The 22,983-nt window shown below is 46.6% G+C and overlaps 1 long non-coding RNA gene across 1 annotated transcript; it reads right to left on the bottom strand.

The window, feature by feature from the left end:
* Positions 1 to 5,186: 5,186 nt before the first annotated feature.
* Positions 5,187 to 22,753, bottom strand: LOC137543687 (uncharacterized). The gene is made up of 4 exons (XR_011025567.1): positions 22,702 to 22,753; positions 21,351 to 21,401; positions 8,108 to 8,165; positions 5,187 to 5,269 (listed from the first exon to the last, which is right to left on the bottom strand). It is a non-coding gene; the product is annotated as an uncharacterized lncRNA (long non-coding RNA).
* Between the last annotated feature and the right edge of the window lie 230 nt (positions 22,754 to 22,983).

Raw genomic sequence — 22,983 nt, 5'->3', positions numbered from 1 at the left:
ATACATGAGAAGCAGGATATGGACTGGCATGCCATATTCTGCTGCTTCCACCATGCACATTATACTAACATGCATGTTCCTGTGCTAAACCAGGAACATGCATGTGTATATACCAGTGACCAAGACTTCCTCCCCCTTCCCCCCCCCACCCCACTGAAAAATACATGAGAAGCAGGATATGGACTGGCATGCCATATTCTGCTGCTTCCACCATCCACATTATACTAACATGCATGTTCCTGTGGTAAACCAGGAACATGCATGTGGATATACCAGTGACCAAGACTTCCTCCCCCTTCCCCCCCACCCCACTGAAAAATACATGAGCAGCAGGATATGGACTGGCATGCCATATTCTGCTGCTTCCACCATGCACATTATACTAACATGCATGTTCCTGTGGTAAACCAGGAACATGCATGTGGATATACCAGTGACCAAGACTCCCCTCCCCCCCCCCCCCCCCCCACCCACTGAAAAATACATGAGAAGCAGGATATGGACTGGCATGCCATATTCTGCTGCTTCCACCATGCACATTATACTAACATGCATGTTCCTGTGGTAAACCAGGAACATGCATGTGGATATACCAGTGACCAAGACTTCCTCCCCCCCCCCCCCCCCACTGACAAATACATGAGCAGCAGGATATGGACTGGCATGCCATATTCTGCTGCTTCCACCATCCACATTATACTAACATGCATGTTCCTGTGCTAAACCAGGAACATGCATGTGTATATACCAGTGACCGAGACTTCCTCCCCCCCCCCCCCACTGAAAAATACATGAGCAGCAGGATATGGACTGGCATGCCATATTCTGCTGCTTCCACCATCCACATTATACTAACATGCATGTTCCTGTGGTAAACCAGGAACATGCATGTGGATATACCAGTGACCAAGACTCCCCTCCCCCCCCACCCACTGACAAATACATGAGAATCAGGATATGGACTGGCATGCCATACTCTGCTGCTTCCACCATCCACATTATACTAACACGCATGTTCCTGTGCTAAACCAGGAACATGCATGTGGATATACCAGTGGCCAAGACTTCCTCCCCCCCTCCCTCCCCCCCACTGAAAAATACATGAGCAGCAGGATATGGACTGGCATGCCATATTCTGCTGCTTCCACCATCCACATTATACTAACATGCATGTTCCTGTGCTAAACCAGGAACATGCATGTGGATATACCAGTGACCAAGACTTCCTCCCCCTTCCCCCCCCCCCCCACTGAAAAATACATGAGCAGCAGGATATGGACTGGCATGCCATATTCTGCTGCTTCCACCATGCACATTATACTAACATGCATGTTCCTGTGGTAAACCAGGAACATGCATGTGGATATACCAGTGACCAAGACTTCCTCCCCCTTCCCCCCCCCACTGAAAAATACATGAGCAGCAGGATATGGACTGGCATGCCATATTCTGCTCAGAGGCGTAGCTAGGGTTTTCAGCGCCCGGGGACAAAGACTATTAATGCGCCCCCTAAGGTGAAGGGTCGTGACCAAATGTGGGCGTGGTTATGGGTGCTCCACATTTGGTCACGCCCCTTCAAATGTACATGGAGGTTAGCAGGTTCACGCTCACCCACCCTCCCTCAGTATGTACCTTCCAGCATGTTCCAAGACAAATTCCGCAATTATGAGCAAACATGAGGCCCCCAACATGACCAACTCAGCAATCATGAGGCCCCCAACAAGACAAATTCAGTAACCATGAGGCCCCCAACAAGACAAATTCAGCAGTCATGAGGCACATAAATAGACATCATTTCACATAAATAGGCAGAATGCCCCCTTAATATGGAAGACACCTCTCACCTGGCAGCAGTTCTCCAAAATACACTCAATCTGACGTGGTTCCCCAAAAATAGGTAGCCCCAGGTCTATAGTTGTCCCCAGAATAGGTGGCCAGCGGTATAGATGTCCCCAGAACAGGTAGCCAGGGGTAGAGATGTCCACAGAACAGGTAGCCAGGGGTATATGTGCCCAGTATATGTAGGCAGGGGTATGTGTGCCCAGTATATGTAGCCAGAGGTATATGTGCCCAGTATATGTAGCCAGTGGTATATATGCCCAGTATATGTAGCCAGGAGAATAATATGTGCCCAGTATATGTAGCCAGGGGTATATATGCCCAGTATATGTAGCCAGGGGTATATATGCCCAGTATATGTAGCCAGGGGGTATATATGCCCAGTCCACGTAGCCAGGGGGTATATATGCCCAGTATATGTAGCCAGGGGTATATATGCCCAATATATGTAGGCAGGGGTATATATGCCCAGTATATGTAGGCAGGGGTATATGTGCCCAGTATATGTAGGCAGGGGTATATGTGCCCAGAGTAGGTAGCCAGGGGTATAGGTGCCCAGAGTAGGTAGCCAGGGGTATAGGTGCCCAGAGTAGGTAGCCAGGGGTATATGCCCAGTATATGTAGTTAGGGGTATATGTGCCCAATATATGTAGGCAGGGGTATATGTGCCCAGAGTAGGTAGCCAGGGGTATATGTGCCCAGAGTAGGTAGCCAGGGGTATATGTGCCCAGAGTAGGTAGCCAGGGGTATATGCCCAGTATATGTAGTTAGGGGTATATGTGCCCAATATATGTAGGCAGGGGTATATGTGCCCAGAGTAGGTAGCCAGGGTTATAGGTGGCCAGAGTAGGTAGCCAGGGGTATATGCCCAGTATATGTAGTTAGGGGTATATGTGCCCAATATATGTAGGCAGGGGTATATGTGCCCAGAGTAGGTAGCCAGGGGTATATGTGCCCAGAGTAGGTAGCCAGGGGTATATGTGCCCAGAGTAGGTAGCCAGGGGTATATGCCCAGTATATGTAGTTAGGGGTATATGTGCCCAATATATGTAGGCAGGGGTATATGTGCCCAATATATGTAGGCAGGGGTATATGTGCCCAGAGTAGGTAGCCAGGGGTATATGTGCCCAGAGTAGGTAGCCAGGGGTATATGCCCAGTATATGTAGTTAGGGGTATATGTGCCCAATATATGTAGGCAGGGGTATATGTGCCCAGAGTAGGTAGCCAGGGTTATATGTGGCCAGAGTAGGTAGCCAGGGGTATATGCCCAGTATATGTAGTTAGGGGTATATGTGCCCAATATATGTAGGCAGGGGTATATGTGCCCAGAGTAGGTAGCCAGGGGTATATGTGCCCAGAGTAGGTAGCCAGTAGCCAGGGGTAAGGTATATGTGCCCAGAGTAGGTAGCCAGTAGCCAGGGGTATATGTGCCCAGAGTAGGTAGCCAGAGGTATAGGTGCCCAGAGTAGGTAGCCAGGTGTCCCCCTCCCCAGCAGGAGGGGAGCAGCGCAGAGAAGAGCTGCTCTCTCTCCCTCGCTGTCCCCTCCAATGTCTGTCCGGTGGCTGGCAGCGGCGGGTGAAACTTACCTCCGTCTCGTCGCAGCGCCGGATGGATCTGCCGCTACTCTGGTCTGGTCCAGACCAGAGCAGCGGCTGCGCACCCGAACTTCCGGCCGGCGCGAGACGGAGGTGAGTTCCGCCCGCCGCTGCCAGCCACCCAGACAGACATTGGAGGGGACAGCGAGGGAGAGAGAGAGCACCTAAGGTGAGGGAAGGAGGGGGGAGATGGCCCCCCTTCCCCACAGCTCTCTCTCTTCTCTGCGCTGCTCCCCTCAGCCCCGCAAAAAAAAAAAAAAAAAAAACCCGAAGCTCAGCCGGGCACCCTTGGGGACCCGGCGCCCCGGGGCACTTGTCCTACCCCGACCCCCCCTAGCTCCGCGCCTGGCTGCTCAAGGGGCCATTCCCTGGTCTGGATAGGGACATTTATTTAGGAACAAACAACATTTACTGAAATGTGTGATAATGTATTATCAAAAGGGTGAGAATGTTGAGGAATTATACTGTTATAAGACCATGTGGCAATAGGTTAGCATTATGTCCTATGATCAATATTTTTTTATATGATGTGGCTAAAACCTAATTTAATAGTAAAACTGCAAGTGAATGGTATGTAGAAGGACTACTATTTTATAGCTCTTGCACTCTTGAGAACATGTAAACAGCTAGCGCTATAAACATCTCAGTATTGCTTTTCCAGATTTGAAGGATGTGATTGAAACTCACTATTGATGTATTAACTGATTTACGGTGTGAACCAAAACTCCTTTTGTTAAATGCAGATAAGCTGGAATTATTGGTAAAAGCCATTAATCTTGTTTTTCCTGATTTTCTGTTACTGTACCATTGATATAATGCTGGCTTATACAGAATGTAACCCTTGTCTTGGAAAATCAGAAGTTACCGATGTCACCTGAGAGTGTCACAACCATGTGTCACTCTGTGGTAGCTTCCATTTGCTTAAGCAACTAATAAATATCATCATGTATTTTACAATTTGGAACAACTGTTTCACTGCTGATTTATTTCCATAACACTAACATGTATTTGTAATACAACAGATAATCGGCAATTAAATAAAAAAGTCTTAGGCCAGAATTTTTCTTCTTTTTTTAATATATATATATATATAAACAAACAAAAACCTTAAAGGAAGGGTGTCAGAGGAAAATGAGTTAAATTTACCCGGGGCTACTAATGGTCCCCCACAGACATCCTGTGCCCACGCAGCCACTCATCGATGCTCCGCCATCCGCAGACATCCTGTGCCTGCGCAGCCACTCACCGATGCTCCGGGCTCCGCCTCTGGTTCACTTTTGGAATTTAAGACTTTGAAGTCTGAAAACCACTGGGCCTGCGTTGCCGTGTCCTCGCTCCCGCTGATGGCACCAGGAGTGTATAGCACAAGCCCAGTATGGTCTGTGCCTGCGCCGTGCACTCCTGGTGACATCAGCGGGAGGGAGGACACGGCAACGCAGGTGCAGTGGTTTTCAGACTTTAAAGTCTTAAATTCCAGAAGTGCACTGGAGGCGGGGCTGGAGCATTAGTAAGTGGCTGCGCGGGCACAGGATGTCTGCAGGGGGTGGAACATCGGTGAGTGGCTGTGCGGGCACAGGATGTCTGCGGGGGACCATTAGAAGCCCTGGGTAAGTTCAACTCATTTTCTTCTGATCCCCCCCCCACCCCTCCTTATAGTATTCCTTTAAACAGTAGAAAAAAAAACATAAAAAAACACATTTTTTAAAATAGTTTTAAAAATAAAAATATGAATAAAATCAATAACTTTTTTTGTTTTGTTTTTTTTTGTTTTAAACATGAATAAAATAACAAAAAACCCACACATTTAAAAACAACAACAAAAAAACCCTTCACCTGCAAGAAGAGAAGAGAAAAGTATTAGGGTTAGGATTTATAGCACCCAGTCAAGGAAATCATTATCCATTTTATTCATCATGTTACTGTTGTCACTGTCATTATCAATTAGGCATTTTGGTGTATATCATTTTTCTGTACTATGTACACTATGCTGTTGCTTATTTTGTACAGCACTGCGTAATATGTTGGTGCTTTATAAATACAATAAATACAGTGCCACAGAATAATAACACTTTATAAAATCAATAATCATAATAAAAATAAGTCATCATAGTGGACCTGAGCTTACACACAGGAGGCTAGTAAAGCACAAAGGGCCTGTTTCCACTAGAGCGAATCTGCAAGCGTTTCTGCATGCAGATCCACATAGCCAATAATAGTCAATGGGCTGTTTCCACTTGTCAGGAAAACTGAGCGTTTTACTGTGCAGAAAAAATCTGCACAGCAGAGCCATCAGAATTTGCACACCGCAAGGCTATTCATATGTAATATAATAGGAAACTCACATGAACATTTGCATCCATTTTTGCATAAAAGCAATGTAAAAATCACACAGGCAGCGATATGGTTAATAATCGCATACAGTATACACCAAAATGCATGAAAATTTGCATACAAACACAATGCAAATTCACATCCGCATGTAAATTCATCTATGCATTTTCCGCGCAGAACTTGCACCGCACTAGTGGAACTGGACCCAGAAACACTCAGCCTGTCTGTATTTAGAGACAACAGGCTGTCTAATTCTCCCTTTATCTAGTTGATGGTAATCACTAAGGGCTGGTGCACACCGGGCGGCTTTTTGGGCGCTTTCAGATCCGCTTGCGGCTGCGGATCTGCTTGGTCAATGTATCTCAATGGGCTGGTGCACACCAGAGCGGGAGGCGTTTTGCAGAAACGAATCCTCCCGGGGTGAGGCATTTTTTGGATTTCGGATGCGTTTCTGCCTCAATGTTAAGTATAGGAAAAACGCAAACCGCTCTGAAAAACGCCTGTTCAGAGCGGTTTTGCAGGCGTTTTTGTTACAGAAGCTGTTCAGTAACAGTTTTACTGTAACAATATATGAAATCTACTATACTGAAAACCGCAGCAGCAATCCGCAAAACGCTAGCAAAACGCCATAGAAAAATTAAAAAAAGCGTTTCAAAATCTGCTAGCGTTTTGCGGATCTGCTTGCGGTTTTTGGTGTGCACCAGCCCTAACTTGAGTGGAGAACTCTCTGATCTGTGCTGTGGGTATGAAAAGACTGAAACCCTATATCTGCTTACACAAAGCAGAAAGTAACACTTCAGCACCATCTGAGGAGATCTGCACAAAGTGTAATGATCTTACCTTCCAGCGGCTGCTCCTGCGACATCTCTGGCGGTACTCATACGCGTGCTGGGACTTCTGCTCTGCCGTCTTCTGATGGCGTCCCCAGCATCCCTGCGGTGGTGGATCAGCAGGCATGCATGCACAGTCCTTCCAGTCAGACGTGCGTGAGGCAGAGCAGCCTTTATAGGCTGAGGAGGCATGTCTGACAGGAGGTGCTGTCATCCTGGGGGCAGGCTTTTGCTCTGCCTCTGAGTATTTTAGGCCGAGCCAGTCATTTGCTCACTGGCCTTGATACTAATCAGTGCGCTGGTTCTTGGCCCTTATCTAGTGAGTTGATGAAGCGCTACATTTCATATATTGCGCATCAGCACTATATTACATATACAATATTAAGCCGGCAGCAATGTAACAGATCAAGCCGCCAGCTTTTTCTCTGCGTCTGTCCTCCCCCCCCCCCCCCCCCCCCCGCCTCTCTTGCTCTCGCCGGCGGGGACACGAGTGGCCCCCTGGAGTAGTTTGTCGCAGCAGGGAATCCTGCCGTTCTTGCAGAGCGGGTACTGGCAGAAGCAATGTCTGCAGCCTCCCCACTCTGCTTTCCTGCCGCAACAAACGACTCTGGGGGACACGCGTGTCCCCGCTGGCTGCCCATTAAGGGAAGGAGAGAGAGGCAGAGCAAAAGCCGGCGGCTTCATCCGTTACATTGCCCCCGGCTTAATTGCGTTAAACTAAGTTGTGATAAAATTTTCCCGTTGCACTGCGGCCAGAAGATACATTAATGTTACAGGAATAATTCCATTTCTCACATTGGCCGCAGTGCAGTGGCCAGTTCGCACATTGGCCGGCCAGAACTAGAAGTGGCCAAACTTCAGGTTCAGATAGAGATATAATATATAGATCGATAGATATAGAGATACACACACACACTTTAGTCAGTGTTGTATTATTTGTTATAGTGTATATTGTTTTGTGTACCGACTCTTGCCTGCCTCTTGACTATGAATTTGTCTAGCCCTTCTGTACCACTGCCATCTGATCCCTGTGTAGGACTCAGCCTGCCCCCGACTTTGCTTCTGTTTGATCCTTCCAATACGACTGACATGTGACTCATGTGTATGACTCGGCCTGTTATTTGACTATGATTTGGCCTGACCCTTCTGCATTACAGCCATCTGCTAACGTTTACGACCAAGGCTTGTCTCTGACTACGCTTTTCTCCTCAGTCCTATAACTTGCATTTGTTACGTTAAGCTTTCTTCACATACCAGGCTGATAGTAAGAAAAAGGGTTTTCTGGAAAGGTTATTATGCTGTTGCTTCTCTTGTAGAGCAGAGAAGTCATCTTGGGTTTAGGTCCACTTTAACATACAGAGCCTAGCCTATCAGTGGTCACTAACCATGTCACCCCACAGGCCATTTTACCCATACCAACAAGAGCCATTATCACCAGTAAGCACTTCCATTAATTTGGCCATAACTTAATCACCACTTATCACACCTAAAATGACCTATTTTTGCTCACCAGAACTGAACCAACAAGTAGCTTGTGAGGGATGCCCCTTAGGCGAGATCTTCATTTTCTAAGGAAAAAAAAAAAAATACTGGTAAGTTCCAAAGAAAAATGACAACTTTCTAGTTGAAGTAAATGGAAAGTTTTTTTTGTTTTGTTTTTTTCACCAAACTATGCGAGGGGTATATGCAATGGACTGCATTCAGCAGAATTATATGCACTAAGTTTTACCCACAATGAGTAATATTGCATATAATGTATACTTAATACCAAACTGCGCCCACTTGGATTCAGTCCTCAGCTCAGAGTTTTCGCTATCTATCAGGTCCACATATAGCTGTTTGTATTTTACTGAGACAGTGCTCCCCTTCTATTCATCAAGCCACCTATAAAAATTAAACAGAACTGCACATAGTGTAATACTGTTATAATAATGTGATCTTCCTAAACACCCAAATCGTTAGTTGTATTATAAAACTACATACACACAGAGCTTACTTTAGAACAGATTGGTTTAATAGAAAGAGTAGAGATGAAAAGAAACAGAATGTCTTAATATACAGTTCATATACAGTTATTGGTAGTCCATGCGGCAATCGCAAGTCTTTGGTGTAAAGTCCAAGATGGCGGTTTTGGCCCGTGTCCTGGTTGATTTGATGTTAATTTAACGTCAGATTAAAGGTAATGGACACTATACCTTTGTGTCATGGGAGTTTTGTTCCTCACTGTAGGTGGGAGGAGTTATGACACGTACAAGTCCAGCCTTGTGCAAGTTGAATAAGACAGTGCCCCCTTAGGAAGGGAGAGGTTTTTGGGCCAATTCATATTTCCCCCGCTCTCGGCATGCCCGTCGGTAATATCGAGAACCCGAATGAATATGCATAATCAGCATAAGTGTGTGAATCTGCTAATACCAAACACGAGGAGCAGATATGACTCATAACCCATTTTCTACTTCTCCCTCTTGCAGCCTGGATTTAGAAATAGCTAGCTGGGCCAAACTCTCTCAGCACCTGCACCAAGTTGAACCTCAGAACTTGTGCACTTTTCAGTGGCCTAGGAACTTCCTATGCCATGAATTATGAGGGAAATATGGAGAACATTTTAATATTGGGTATCTCAGGGCCACATGGGGGTCAGCTGGGAGATAGATTCTCTTTGATCCTTCAGCTGAGGTAATCCTGAGAGACCCCCTGGGGTTGGCTCTATTCAAGTATGGAACTGAGTAGACACCAAGTCTGGGCGAGGGCAGTGTAGGTGTGAGATTTCCCTCTTTCTGCCTGGTTGGGGGTCCCTGAATGCCCAGGAAACCCTTTGTCACAAGGAGGTGTGAAAAAACTAGGCAATTAGCCAGTGTGTGCTTGCAGGCAGGAAGGAGAGAGGGAAAAACTAGTGCATTTAAACCAAAATGTCATTTTGGGTGGTTTTACAAAGAGACTTGCGTTTGTGTCTTCATGACGCATTCCATATGTCATATCGACAGCGTCACGTCATCCAAAGACTAAAAACTGCCAAACCTGTAGTGAGCACAATTAAGAAATGGACGAGTGAAGCTGTAGAAAAACTGCAGAGCGGTTTTGATTTAACTGACTGGAATATATTTAAAGAATCCTCCAGTGACCTAAATGAATACACTGATGCTGTGACATCATATATAACCTTTTGCGAAGAGTCCTGCATCCCCACAAAAAAAGTGCACCAGGTACAATAACGATAAACCCTGGTTTACATCACATCTTAGGAAGCTGCGCCTCGATAAAGAAAGGGCATATCGTACAGGCGATAAAGTCCTCTACAAAGCTGTGAAATACAAACTGCAGAGAGCCATTACCGCCGCAAAAAAAGATTCTCAAAAACTGGAGGAAAATTTTTCCAACGCCGACTCATCCACAATATGTAAATCTCCACACGCACTACACAACCTGCAGCTTGCAAATGAGCTGAATACATTTTATTGCAGGTTTCACACTACCAACAATAGCCAAACACACCAAGCCAGTCTGCATAATTTACATCTGTGCCAGCCAACGTCTCCACCCCCTGCGGTGCCTCAGCATCTACACAACACAGCAGACCAGACACAATCTGCTAACCTGTCCCCAGAGGTGCATGCTCTAACAATATGCCAATCAGATGTAAATAAACTTTAAAAGACAAAACACTAAGCAAGCAATGGGGCCAGACACTGTCTCTGCGAAATGCTTGAAACTCTGAATACAGGAGCTAATTAATCTGCACAGACATATTCAAAGCATCTCTAGAACTCTCAATTGTTCCAGCCTGTTTTAAAAGCTCAACTATTGTACCAATTCACCCCCCCCCCCCCCCCAAAAAAAAAAAACAAAAAAACCTACATGCTTAAACGATTACAGGCCTGTTGCCCTGACATCACTGGTCATGAAAGCATTTGAAAAACTGATAATGACTTATCTGAAATCTATCACAGATCCCCTGCTGGACTCTCTGCAATTTGCCTACAGGCCTAACAGATCCGCAGATGATGCCGTGAACATGTGTATGCATTATGTACTACAGCATCTAGACACCCCAGGAACCTACACCAGGATTTTATTTATAGATTACAGCTCTGCATTTAATACCATAATCCCATCACTGCTGTCAGAGGTGGCCTTAGAGTACGTGGGGCCTGGGGCGAGTGTCATATGCTGCGCATCAGCGCCGTATGATGTAAACAGCGGGAATTTCTTCCCTGCATGTTTACATTTAGCTTGCAAGCCGTGATCTGCGGCTCGCAGGCTGTTCACGGAGACACACTCTGTGAACTGACATGGAAAGGCCGCTCGCTCCATGTAATTCCACTTAAGACCAGCCGCCGTCTATCGGCGTTAGGCGGTGGTTAAATCATGTGGGTTTTTTTTTTTGTTTTTTTTTAAAGAAAACTCAAATAACATTTTTACAATAAGATTTTAATCAGACCATAGAGAAAACACAATAAAAGTGCCATGATTGGTCAGAAAATAAACCAGAATATTTGAGCAAAAAAAAAAAAAAAAAAAAAATAGATCACTGCAGTCACTCACAAGCTTGCCTCCATTCTTTCTCTGTGGAACCACTGATCCCAGCAACTCCAGTCTGCACCACTGACACCTGCAGCACATCTTCTCCACTTCCATCCCCTCTTCAGTGGCTCTCCTCCTCCCCTCTCACCAGCGTGAGTGAGTCTTCTATTCTGCTGTCTCCAAGGCTGGCTTTCCCCTGTCCTAGTCACGGCTGGCTGATCAGCTTTCTTCCTCTGCCCCGCACTTCAAGCTACACACTCGGAATGTGTGTCAGCTCAGTGTTATGGTCATGATCTTTCCCCCCACTCTTCCCGCCATGCCACTCAAAAGAGATGTCAGGTCAGCGTACGCAGCGCTGACATCTGTGTAGGATTACTGTGTAAGCCTGTGGGGAGGGAGGAGGAGCCAGCCGAACAGCACTCCTAGCTGTTCTAATTAAATGCACTTTGGCAGCTGCAGGAGTCAGGACTCTGGTTCTTGCTGCCGGTAATTAAAAGGGTGCTATAGCCTCCCCAAGCACCCCACTGGCCATGGCTACACAGCGTGTAGCGCACCTGCCGCCCCATGAAACCGTTATGATTCAGAAATCCGAGGCTCCTGCAGAGGGTGCGGGGGCCTCTTCAGGTGCGGGGCCTGGGGCGATTGCCCCACTTGCCCCCCTCCCCCAGAGGCCGGCTCTGACTGCTGTACAGCAAGCGCTCCCAGCTACACATGCCTGAATCCATCTGCAAATGGATAACCGATTTCCTAACCGATAGGAGACAGCGTGTTAGACTTGGTAAACTCACATCAAGCTCTCTGACAGTCAGTACTGGTGCACCCCAGGGCTGTGTGCTTTCCCCACTGCTCTACTCACTTTACACCAATGACTGCATCTCCACAGATCCATCTGTTAAGGTTCTGAAGTTCGCAGATGACACAACAGTAGTTGGTCTCATACAAAACGGGGATGAGTCTGCATACAGGCAGGTGGTGGGACAGCTTTCCTCCTGGTGCAGCAGCAACAACTTGGAACTAAATGCTCGCAAAACCATGGAGATGATAGAGTTTAGGAGATCTACCCCCCAGCACCTCCCCTTAACCATAAATGGATCCACAATAACCCAAGTAGAGTCATTCAAGTTTCTTGGGTCCACAATCTCACACAACCTAAAAAAACGGGACAACAACACTGCCACTATTGTCAAGAAAGCGCAGCAGAGGATGTACCATCTACGGCAGCTGAAAAAGTTTGGCCTACCTCAAAATCTAATGGTGCAGTTCTACACTGCAATCATCGAATCCACCATAACATCTATGACTGTATGGTTCAGCTCCTGCTCAGCATTAGAAAAGGGGAGACTGCAGCACATCATCCGATCAGCAGAAAGGATAATTGGCTGTAGCTTACCTTCCCTGCAGGATCTTTACGCTAGCAGGTGCAGAAAGAGAGTGACCAAAATAGCCTCTGACCCCTCCCACCCTGCTCACTCCATCTTCCCAAGACTGCCTCTGACCCCTCCCACCCAGCTCACTCCATCTTCCCAAGATTGCCTCTGACCCCTCTCACCCAGCTCACTCCATCTTCCAGCGCATGCCTTCAGGAGTAAGATTCCGGTCAATCGCTATCAAAACCTCCAGACACAGGAACAGCTTTTTTCCTCAAGCGGTAGCCATACTTAATGCTGAGCCCCGCTAGAGCTGCCAGGACTTGATAGTAATCAGCACAGAACTGTAAATGAACAATTCTCACATTGCTTACTGCCACTATACTTGCATAAATGTCCTTGACTTGTAATATACACACACTGTCTGTCCTTGTATTGCTTGTGTTTGTATTTGTTAAAGAGACACTAAAGCGAAAAAAAAAGTGATGATATAATGAATTGGCTGTGTAGTACGGATAATTACTAGAACATTGGTAGCAAAAAAAAAAAAAAAAAATATATATATATATTTTTATTTTCAGTTATATAGTTAGTTTTTTTTTTTTTAGAACATTGCATCATTCTCTAATACTTGCAGTTTACATATTTCTCAGCATTCTAAAAGTTTTTGCAGAGCAGGAAGTGAACTTTTGACCTGTCCTGAACGGTTTTCTGCAAAATAACACAATACAGCTGAGAGATAACCTAATCAGAAGTCAGAGCTCTCCACCACTTTCAAAGTCGCAGAGCTCAAAGGCTATTTGCATAGATAACTGGAGTTTAACTCTTCCTGTATTGGAAACAAATATTAGACTTATGTCTCTGCTCCTAATGCTTTATTTAGCTGTACTACAAAACTAATTCATTATATCATTTTTTTTTTTCGCTTCAGTGTCTTTAAGAAACTGCCAAGACAAATTCCTTGTAGGTGCAAACTTACTTGCCGAAAATAAATAGATTCTGATTATCTGCAGCTCTTTACAAAGCATGTAGTCATGTCCCAACCCATTTGTCCTCAGAAGAGCTTGAAATCTTATCCCTACCACAATCATAGACCAGGTTTGTGGGGGGACCAGTTAACCTATTTTGCGATGTGGGCTATAATCAAACACATGTACAGGCTTCATTTAGTTGTGTGGGTTGGAGGGGGGTGGCTGTTGAAAGCTGGCCTTGGGTGTTAGTGAAAAGTAGAAATCCGGTGTAATGTCTAATCACGCTGCCCGAAAGCTCCTCCCACACTGAGTAGCACGCATGCTCAGTGGGAAGTGAATGATGCTGCTGGAGGTAAAATACTAAATATCTCCGCCCCCACACCTCTTACACTCCCCAAGTTTTCAGGGTAGGGAGGGGACCCCCCGAACGTCCTCTATGCCAAATTGCAGCCCCCGAGCCCCGCTGGTTCAGGAGATAGATTACAGAAACCCATCTCGGGAACCAGTGGGTCTCGGGGGGCTGCAATTCAGCATAGAGGTCGTTCTGGGGGTCCCTCCCTACCCTGAAAATTTGTAAAGTGTAGCACGTGTGGGAGCGGAGAGATTTAATATTTTACCACCAGCAGAATCATTCTATAGGAAATGTGGCCGCACAGTCTCCTCCTGCGCATGCGGGGGCAGCACAAATCCACAGGCAGTGTAATCAGACACAACACCAGCCCTGATGGTCATTTACTTCACTGCATACTGAGAGCTGCAGATCCTTAGCAGTGTGATTGGCTCACAGTGAAAGAGTCAGCGAGTGATTACTTCCTGAATATGGCTACCATTCATTACTGGGCACTGCTCCCTCTTAACACTGAGCCACACTGCTGATGATCTGCAGCTCTTTGTATGCAGTCGTTGAGGAATTACACTGTTATAAGACCATACTGCAATAAGAGGTTAGCCTTGGGTCCTATGATAGCTAGGTTCTTCATATGATGTGGCTAAACCCTAATTTAATAGTAAAACTGCAAGTGAATGGTATGTAGAAGGACTACTATTTTATAGCTCTTGCACTCTTGAGAACATGTAAACAGCTAGTGCTATAAACATCTCAGTATTGCTTTTCCAGATTATTTATTTAATTTATAAAGCGCCAACATATTACGCAGCGCTGAACATTAATTTAGGTTACAGACAATATTTAGGGGTGACATACAGCAATATGACAATACAGGAATACAAGAAAACCAGATCACACAGCACAGTATGAGTACAAGGTAATGCTTAGTCACTGGAAGGAGCATGGAGATCACACAGCACAGTATGAGTACAAGGTAATGCTTAGTCACTGGATGCAGCATGGAGATCACACAGCACAGTATGAGTACAAGGTAATGCTTAGTCACTGGATGGGACATGGAGATCACACAGCACAGTATGAGTACAAGGTAATGCTTAGTCACTGTATGGAGCATGGAGATCACACAGCACAGTATGAGTACACGGTAATGCTTAGTCACTGGATGGAGCATGGAGATCACACACCATAGTATGAGTACAAGGTAATGCTTAGTCACTGGATGGGGCATGGAGATCACACAGCACAGTATGAGTACAAGGTAATGCTTAGTCACTGGATGGAGCATGGAGATCACACACCATAGTATGAGTACAAGGTAATGCTTAGTCACTGGATGGGGCATGGAGATCACACAGCACAGTATGAGTACAAGGTAATGCTTAGTCACTGGAGGGGAGCATGGAGATCACACAGCACAGTATGAGTACAAGGTAATGCTTAGTCACTGGATGGAGCATGGAGATCACACAGCACAGTATGAGTACAAGGTAATGCTTAGTCACTGGATGGAGCATGAAGATCACACAGCACAGTATGAGTACAAGGTAATGCTTAGTCACTGGATGGGGAGCATGGAGATCACACAGCACAGTATGAGTACAAGGTAATGCTTAGTCACTGGATGGAGCATGGAGATTACACAGCACAGTATGAGTACCAGGTAATGCTTAGTCACTGGATGGAGCATGGAGATCACACAGCACAGTATGAGTACCAGGTAATGCTTAGTCACTGGATGGAGCATGGAGATCACACAGCACAGTATGAGTACAAGGTAATGCTTAGTCACTGGATGGAGCGTGGAGATCACACAGCACAGTATGAGTACAAGGTAATGCTTAGTCACTGGAGGGGAGCATGGAGATCACACAGCACAGTATGAGTACCAGGTAATGCTTAGTCACTGGATGGGAGCATGGAGATCACACAGCACAGTATGAGTACAAGGTAATGCTTAGTCACTGGAGGGGAGCATGGAGATCACACAGCACAGTATGAGTACAAGGTAATGCTTAGTCACTGGATGGAGCATGGAGATTACGCAGCACAGTATTAGTACAAGGTAATGCTTAGTCACTGGATGGGACATGGAGATCACACAGCACAGTATGAGTACAAGGTAATGCTTAGTCACTGGATGGAGCACGGGGATCACACAGCACAGTATGAGTACAAGGTAATGCTTAGTCACTGGATGGGAGCATGAAGATCATGCAGCACAGTATCAGTACAAGGTAATGCTTAGTCACTGGATGGAGCATGGAGATCACACAGCACAGTATGAGTACAAGGTAATGCTTAGTCACTGGATGGGAGCATGGAGATCACACAGCACAGTATGAGTACAAGGTAATGCTTAGTCACTGGATGGAGCATGGAGATCACACAGCACAGTATGAGTACAAGGTAATGCTTAGTCACTGGATGGAGCAGGGAGATCACACAGCACAGTATGAGCACAAGGTAATGCTTAGTCACTGGATGCAGCATGGAGATCACACAGCACAGTATGAGTACAAGGTAATGCTTAGTCACTGGATGGGAGCATGAAGATCATGCAGCACAGTATCAGTACAAGGTAATGCTTAGTCACTGGATGGAGCATGGAGATCACACAGCACAGTATGAGGACAAGGTAATGCTTAGTCACTGGATGGAGCATGGAGATCACACAGCACAGTATGAGTACAAGGTAATGCTTAGTCACTGGATGGAGCATGGAGATCACACAGCACAGTATGAGTACAAGGTAATGCTTAGTCACTGGAGGGGAGCATGGAGATCACACAGCACAGTATGAGTACCAGGTAATGCTTAGTCACTGGATGGAGCATGGAGATCATGCAGCACAGTATCAGTACAAGGTAATGCTTAGTCACTGGATGGAGCATGGAGATCACACAGCACAGTATGAGTACAAGGTAATGCTTAGTCAGTCACTGGATGGAGCATGGAGATTAAGCATTACCTTGTACTCATACTGTGCTGTGTGATCTCCATGCTCCATCCAGTGACTAAGCATTACCGTGTACTCATACTGTGCTGCGTGATCTCCATGCTCCATCCAGTGACTAAGCATTACCGTGTACTAATACTGTGCTGTGTGATCTCCATGCTCCATCCAGTGACTAAGCATTACCTTGTACTCATACTGTGCTGTGTAGTCACTGGATGGAGCATGGAGATCACACAGCACAGTATTAGTACAAGGTAATGCTTAGTCACTGGATGGAGCATGGAGATCACACAGCACAGTATGAGTACAAGGTAATGCTTAGTCAGTCACTGGATGGAGCATGGAGATTAGGCAAGTTAGGTTCACTCAGATGCATAGCATGGGTTCACAGTAATGGAGGTGCCAGATCAGGTAGGACACAAAAGGAGGAGGACCCTGCCCAAAGGCTTACAATCTAGAGGGAGAGGTAAGGACACGAATGGTAGGGGACCAGAGTTCAGCTGTAGGTTTAGAGCACTTGTGAGGGGTAGTAGGCCAGAGTGAAAAGGTGAGTTTTGAAGGCCTTCTTGAAGATGTTGAAGGAGGGGGCTGCCCTAATGGGTGGAGGTAGGGAGTTTCATAGTGTTGGAGCAGCTCTTGAGAAGTCCTGGAGGCGTGCATGGGACTGGGTGATGCGGGGGGCGGTTAGGCGAAGTTCATTGGAAGAGCGGAGTGAGCGGCTAGGTGTGTACCTCTGAGTAAGATCGGAAATGTAGGTTGGACAGGTTTTGTGGACAGATTTGTAGGTCAGACACAGTATCTTGAATCTGATTCTGGACTGGATAGGAAGCCAGTGGAGGGATTCTAGGAGGGGATCTGCCGTGGTGGAGCGATGGGAACAGTGGATAATTCTGGCTGCCGTATTCATGATGGACTGCAGTGGGGCTGTTCGGGTCATAGGGAGACCAGACAGCAGGGCATTGCAGTAGTCAAGGCGGGAAATTATGAGGGCATGGATGAGGAGTTTGGTGGTGGCAGAGGTCAGGAAAGGGCGAATCTTACAGATGTTACGAAGGTGGAAGTTGCAGGACTTTGTGAGGTTTTGGATGTGGGAAGTGAAGGAGAGTGCGGAGTCCAGGGTGACACCCAGACAGCGGGCTTGAGAGGTAGGGCGAATGGTAGTGTGGTTAACAGTGACATGCACATCTGGGAGGTTCGTGGATGGCCGGGGTGGGAAGATCATAAATTCCGTTTTGTCTAGATTTAGTTTCAGGAACCTAGCAGACATCCAGGAGGAGATGGCAGATAGGCAGGAGGAGACCTTGTCCATGGTAGTGGTGGATATGTCAGGGGTGTGGAGGTAGATCTGGGTGTCATCTGCATACAGATGATAGTTAAAACCCATGGAGGAGATAACCTTGCCAATGGAGGATGTGTATAGGGTGAACAGTAGGGGGCCAAGGACCGAACCTTGGGGGACTCCCACCGAGAGGTGGTTGAGGGTGGACGAGGACTCATTGAAGGTGGTTGTGAAGGAGCGGTTGGAGAGGTAGGATGAAAGCCAGGACAGGGCGAGATCGTGAATGCCCAAGGACTGGAGGGACTGGAGGAGTAGGGGATGATCTACTGTGTCAAAAGCTGTTGACAGGTCAAGGAGGAGGAGAATAGAGTATTTACCTTCAGCTTTAGCTAAGGCAAGGTCGTTGACCACTTTGGTGAGAGCAGTTTCGGTTGAGTGGGCAGGCCGAAATCCAGATTGGAGTGGGTCTAGCAGTGAGTTGGCATTGAGGTACTGGGTCAGGCGTTTGTGAACCAGACGCTCAAGGAGTTTTGAGGCAAAGGGGAGGAGGGAGATAGGACAGTAGTTGGAGGGTAGCGAGGGGTCGAGTGAGGGTTTCTTGAGCAGGTGTAGTACAGTGGCCTGCTTGAAGTCTGTGGGGAAGGTGCCTGAGGATAGGGAGAGGTTGAACAGGGTAGTGAGGACTAGGGCCAATTCTGTGAAGTGAGGCTGGAGTAAGTCAGAAGGGATGGGGTTAAAGGGGGGGGGGGGGGGGGGGGGGGGAGTAGTGGTATGGGAAGTCTGCAGTAGGTGGTTGACTTCCTCGGTGGTAGTAGGAGTGAAGGATGTGAGGGGAGGATAGGGTGGAGGAGGAGCTGGTTGGGAGGGGGTGGGAGGTAAAGATTGGAGATTGGATATTTCCTGGCGGATGGAGACAATTTTGTTGGTGAAGTGGGTGGCTAAATCTGTGGCAGAGAGGGAGGAAATGGAGGGTGGGTTTAAGCAGGGAGTTGAAGGTGGCAAAAAGACGCTGGGGGTTGGAAACTTGTGCTCCGATGAGCTTGGTAAAGTATTCCTGCTTCGCATGAGCAAGGGCAGTGTGGAACTGCAGCAGGTTGGTCTTGTACTGTAGAAAATCCTGGTTAAGTCTAGTTTTTCTCCATTTCCGTTCAGTGGCGCGTGTTTTCCTCTGGAGGATGCGAATATGGGTAGTGCGCCAGGGCTGGGGGTTAGGGGGTCGGTTGTGGCAAAATATTGGTGGAGCAGCTTTCTATAGGGCTGATGAGAGAGTTTGGCGATACTGAGCCGCAGCAAGATTAGGACAGGTTAGGGTGGGGAGAGTGGAGGAGAGGGCATGGAGGGGGTCAGCAAGGACACTAGGGTTGAGCTTGCGTAGGTCCAGGGGCGTAGCAATAGGGGGTGCAGAGGTAGCGACCGCATTGGGGCCCTTGGGCCAGAGGGGCCCCGAAGGGACCTCCCTCTATCACAGTATTAGCTCTCTGTTGGTCCTGTGCTGGTAATAATCACGTCTATAGATGCTTTGAATAGTAGTAATCCTTAACAAACTGTTCCCCATCCCCTTCTTGCAACTCTGACACCGTGGTTGTCCTTAGCAGGTTTTGGTGCGCCGTATCAATTGTTATGTATAGAGTGCTTGGGGGGGGGGCCATGTAAAACTTGCACCGGGGCCCACAGCTCCTTAGCTACGCCACTGCGTAGGTCTCGCTGCCATCGACCAGGTGGGTGGGTGGGTAATTTGGAGGTGCCTTCCGTGAGGAGGTTGAAGGTGAGAAGGTGATGGTCTGAGGGTGGAAAGGGTGCGATGTCAAGGTCTGCAATGGTGGTGGATTTAGTGAATATAAGGTCGAGAGTGTGACCTGCAGTGTGAGTGGGGGTGTTGGCGTGTTGTACTAGTCCAAGTGAGTTGGCAATGGTGAGTAGCCGGGTCACAGCGGAGCTCTGGGCTTCATCGATGGGAATATTGAAATCCCCAAGGATGATGGTGGGGAGGTCAGAGGAGAGGATAAGAGGGAGCCAGGAGGCAAGGTCATCGAGAAATCGTGGGGTGGAGCCCGGAGGGCGGTACAAGACCGCAACAATGGCAGGGAGGGGGTGGTAGAGGCGGATTTGAAGGATGTGATTGAAACTCACTATTGATGTATTAACTGATTTACGGTGTGAACCAAAACTCCTTTTGTTAAATGCAGATAAGCTGGAATTATTGGTAAAAGCCATTAATCTTGTTTTTCCTGATTTTCTGTTACTGTACCATTGATATAATGCTGGCTTATACAGAATGTAACCCTTGTCTTGGAAAATCAGAAGTTACCGATGTCACAACCATGTGTCACTCTGTGGTAGCTTCCATTTGCTTAAGCAACTAATAAATATCATCATGTATTTTACAATTTGGAAAAACTGTTTCACTGCTGATTTATTTCCATAACACAGTGCAGTGAGTGGGGGCTCTGAAGTGATTGAGCAGGGAAGATCACTGTCATCGGACAGGTATCGGGCACATGACAACCCTCTATAAGGGACACTTCTGCCTAGGGTCGGCTACGTCCAGCGCAATTTAATAAAAAGGATGTTTGCACCATCTAACCCCTTCTTACCAGTCTGAGGGTGTCCTCAAGAGCAGTGGGGGCAGGACTGCCTGCTAGACTCCTGGTGTCCAGCAACAACAGCAAAGCATGATTTAAGAATATGAAAGTAAAAAAAAAAAAAAAAAAAAGTGGCCCCCAGAGGAAAGCCAGGCCCACATGCTAACAGGGTGTAGAGATGCCTGATCCTGCTGCAATAGGACACCAGCCGGGCAGCCTCCTCTCATAGGGCGGTCGGTCTGGACATGCATGCACCAAACAGTTAGGGCTGGCGCACACCGAGCGGCTTTTTGGGCGCTTTCAGATCCGCTGGCGGCTGCGGATCCGCTTGGTCAATGTATCTCAATGGGGTGGTTCACACCAGAGCGGGAGGCGTTTTGCAGAAACGCATACTCCCGGGGTGAGGCATTTTTTGGATTGTGGATGCGTTTCTGCCTCAATGTTAAGTATAGGAAAAACGCAAACCGCTCTGAAAAAAAAAAAACGGCACTTCAGAGCGGTTTTGCAGGCGTTTTTGTTACAGAAGCTGTTCAGTAACAGCTTTACTGTAACAATATATGAAATGTACCATACTGAAATCCACAGCAGCAATCCGCAAAACGCTAGCAAAAACGAAATAGAAAAATTTAAAAAAGCGTTTAAAAATCTGCTAGCGTTTTGCGGATCTGCTAGCGGGTGTTGGTGTGCACCGGGTCTAATAAACAGCTTTGAACCATCCTACAACTTCTTACCCATAATTTGAAACGTCCAACTGGTTGAGGGGGTGGCGACAGTGTTGTGATCTGGAATGATAACCGCAAAGCATGTTTTTAAAGAGGAACTCCAGTGAAAATAATGTAATAAAAAAAGTTCTTCATTTTTACAATAATTATGTATAAATGATTTAGTCAGTGTTTGCCCATTGTAAAATCTTTTAAATCCCCGATTTACATTCTGACATTTATCACATGGTGACATTTTTACTGCTGGCAGGTGATGTAGCTGCTGCATGCTTTTTTGGCAGTTGGAAACAGCTGTAAACATCTATTTCCCACAATGCAGCAAGGTTCACAGACAGGAAACTGCCAGGAGTAACAGTCCTCAGTTTCTTGTGGGAGCAGTTTCCCCACAATATCAGTCATACAGCGCCCCCTGATGGTCTGTTTGTGAAAAGAAATAGGATTTCTCATGTAAAAGAGGGTATCAGCTACTGATTGGGATAAAGTTCAATTCTTGGTCAGATTTTCTCTTTAAGAGAACATAAACTGACAAAGATATGTCATTTTTTTCTGTTAAACTAATACCAGTTGCCTGACTCTTCTGCTGCTCTGGTTTCTGTAATACTTTGAACCACAGCCCCTGAACAAGCATGCTGATCAGATGTGTGATTCTGCCAATACTGCAGCCAAAGAGATCAGCAGGACAGCCAGGCAACTGGGATTGTGTAGAAGGAAACATCCATAGCCCACTCAGTGAAGGATCCCTATAAGAATGTGGGAGAGAGTGGCCCCCAGAGGAAAGCCAGGCCCACATGCTAACAGGGTGTAGAGATGCCTGATCCTGCTGCAATAGGACACCAGCCGGGCAGCCTCCTCTCATAGGGCGGTCGGTCTGGACATGCATGCACCAAACAGTTAGGGCTGGCGCACACCGAGCGGCTTTTTGGGCGCTTTCAGATCCGCTGGCGGCTGCGGATCCGCTTGGTCAATGTATCTCAATGGGGTGGTTCACACCAGAGCGGGAGGCGTTTTGCAGAAACGAATCCTCCCGGGGTGAGGCATTTTTTGGATTGTGGATGCGTTTCTGCCTCAATGTTAAGTATAGGAAAAACGCAAACCGCTCTGAAAAAAAAAAAACGGCACTTCAGAGCGGTTTTGCAGGCGTTTTTGTTACAGAAGCTGTTCAGTAACAGCTTTACTGTAACAATATATGAAATGTACCATACTGAAATCCACAGCAGCAATCCGCAAAACGCTAGCAAAAACGAAATAGAAAAATTTAAAAAAGCGTTTAAAAATCTGCTAGCGTTTTGCGGATCTGCTAGCGGGTGTTGGTGTGCACTGGGTCTAATAAACAGTTTTGAACCATCCTACAACTTCTTACCCATAATTTGAAACGTCCAACTGGTTGAGGGGGTGGCGACAGTGTTGTGATCTGGAATGATAACCGCAAAGCATGTTTTTAAAGAGGAACTCCAGTGAAAATAATGTAATAAAAAAAGTGCTTCATTTTTACAATAATTATGTATAAATGATTTAGTCAGTGTTTGCCCATTGTAAAATCTTTAAAATCCCAGATTTACATTCTGACATTTATCACATGGTGACATTTTTACTGCTGGCAGGTGATGTAGCTGCTGCATGCTTTTTTGGCAGTTGGAAACAG

This window comes from Hyperolius riggenbachi, unplaced genomic scaffold (genome assembly GCF_040937935.1).
Source record: "Hyperolius riggenbachi isolate aHypRig1 unplaced genomic scaffold, aHypRig1.pri scaffold_166, whole genome shotgun sequence".
Lineage (NCBI taxonomy): Eukaryota > Metazoa > Chordata > Amphibia > Anura > Hyperoliidae > Hyperolius > Hyperolius riggenbachi.
This window is presented reverse-complemented; position numbering and strand designations above follow the sequence as displayed.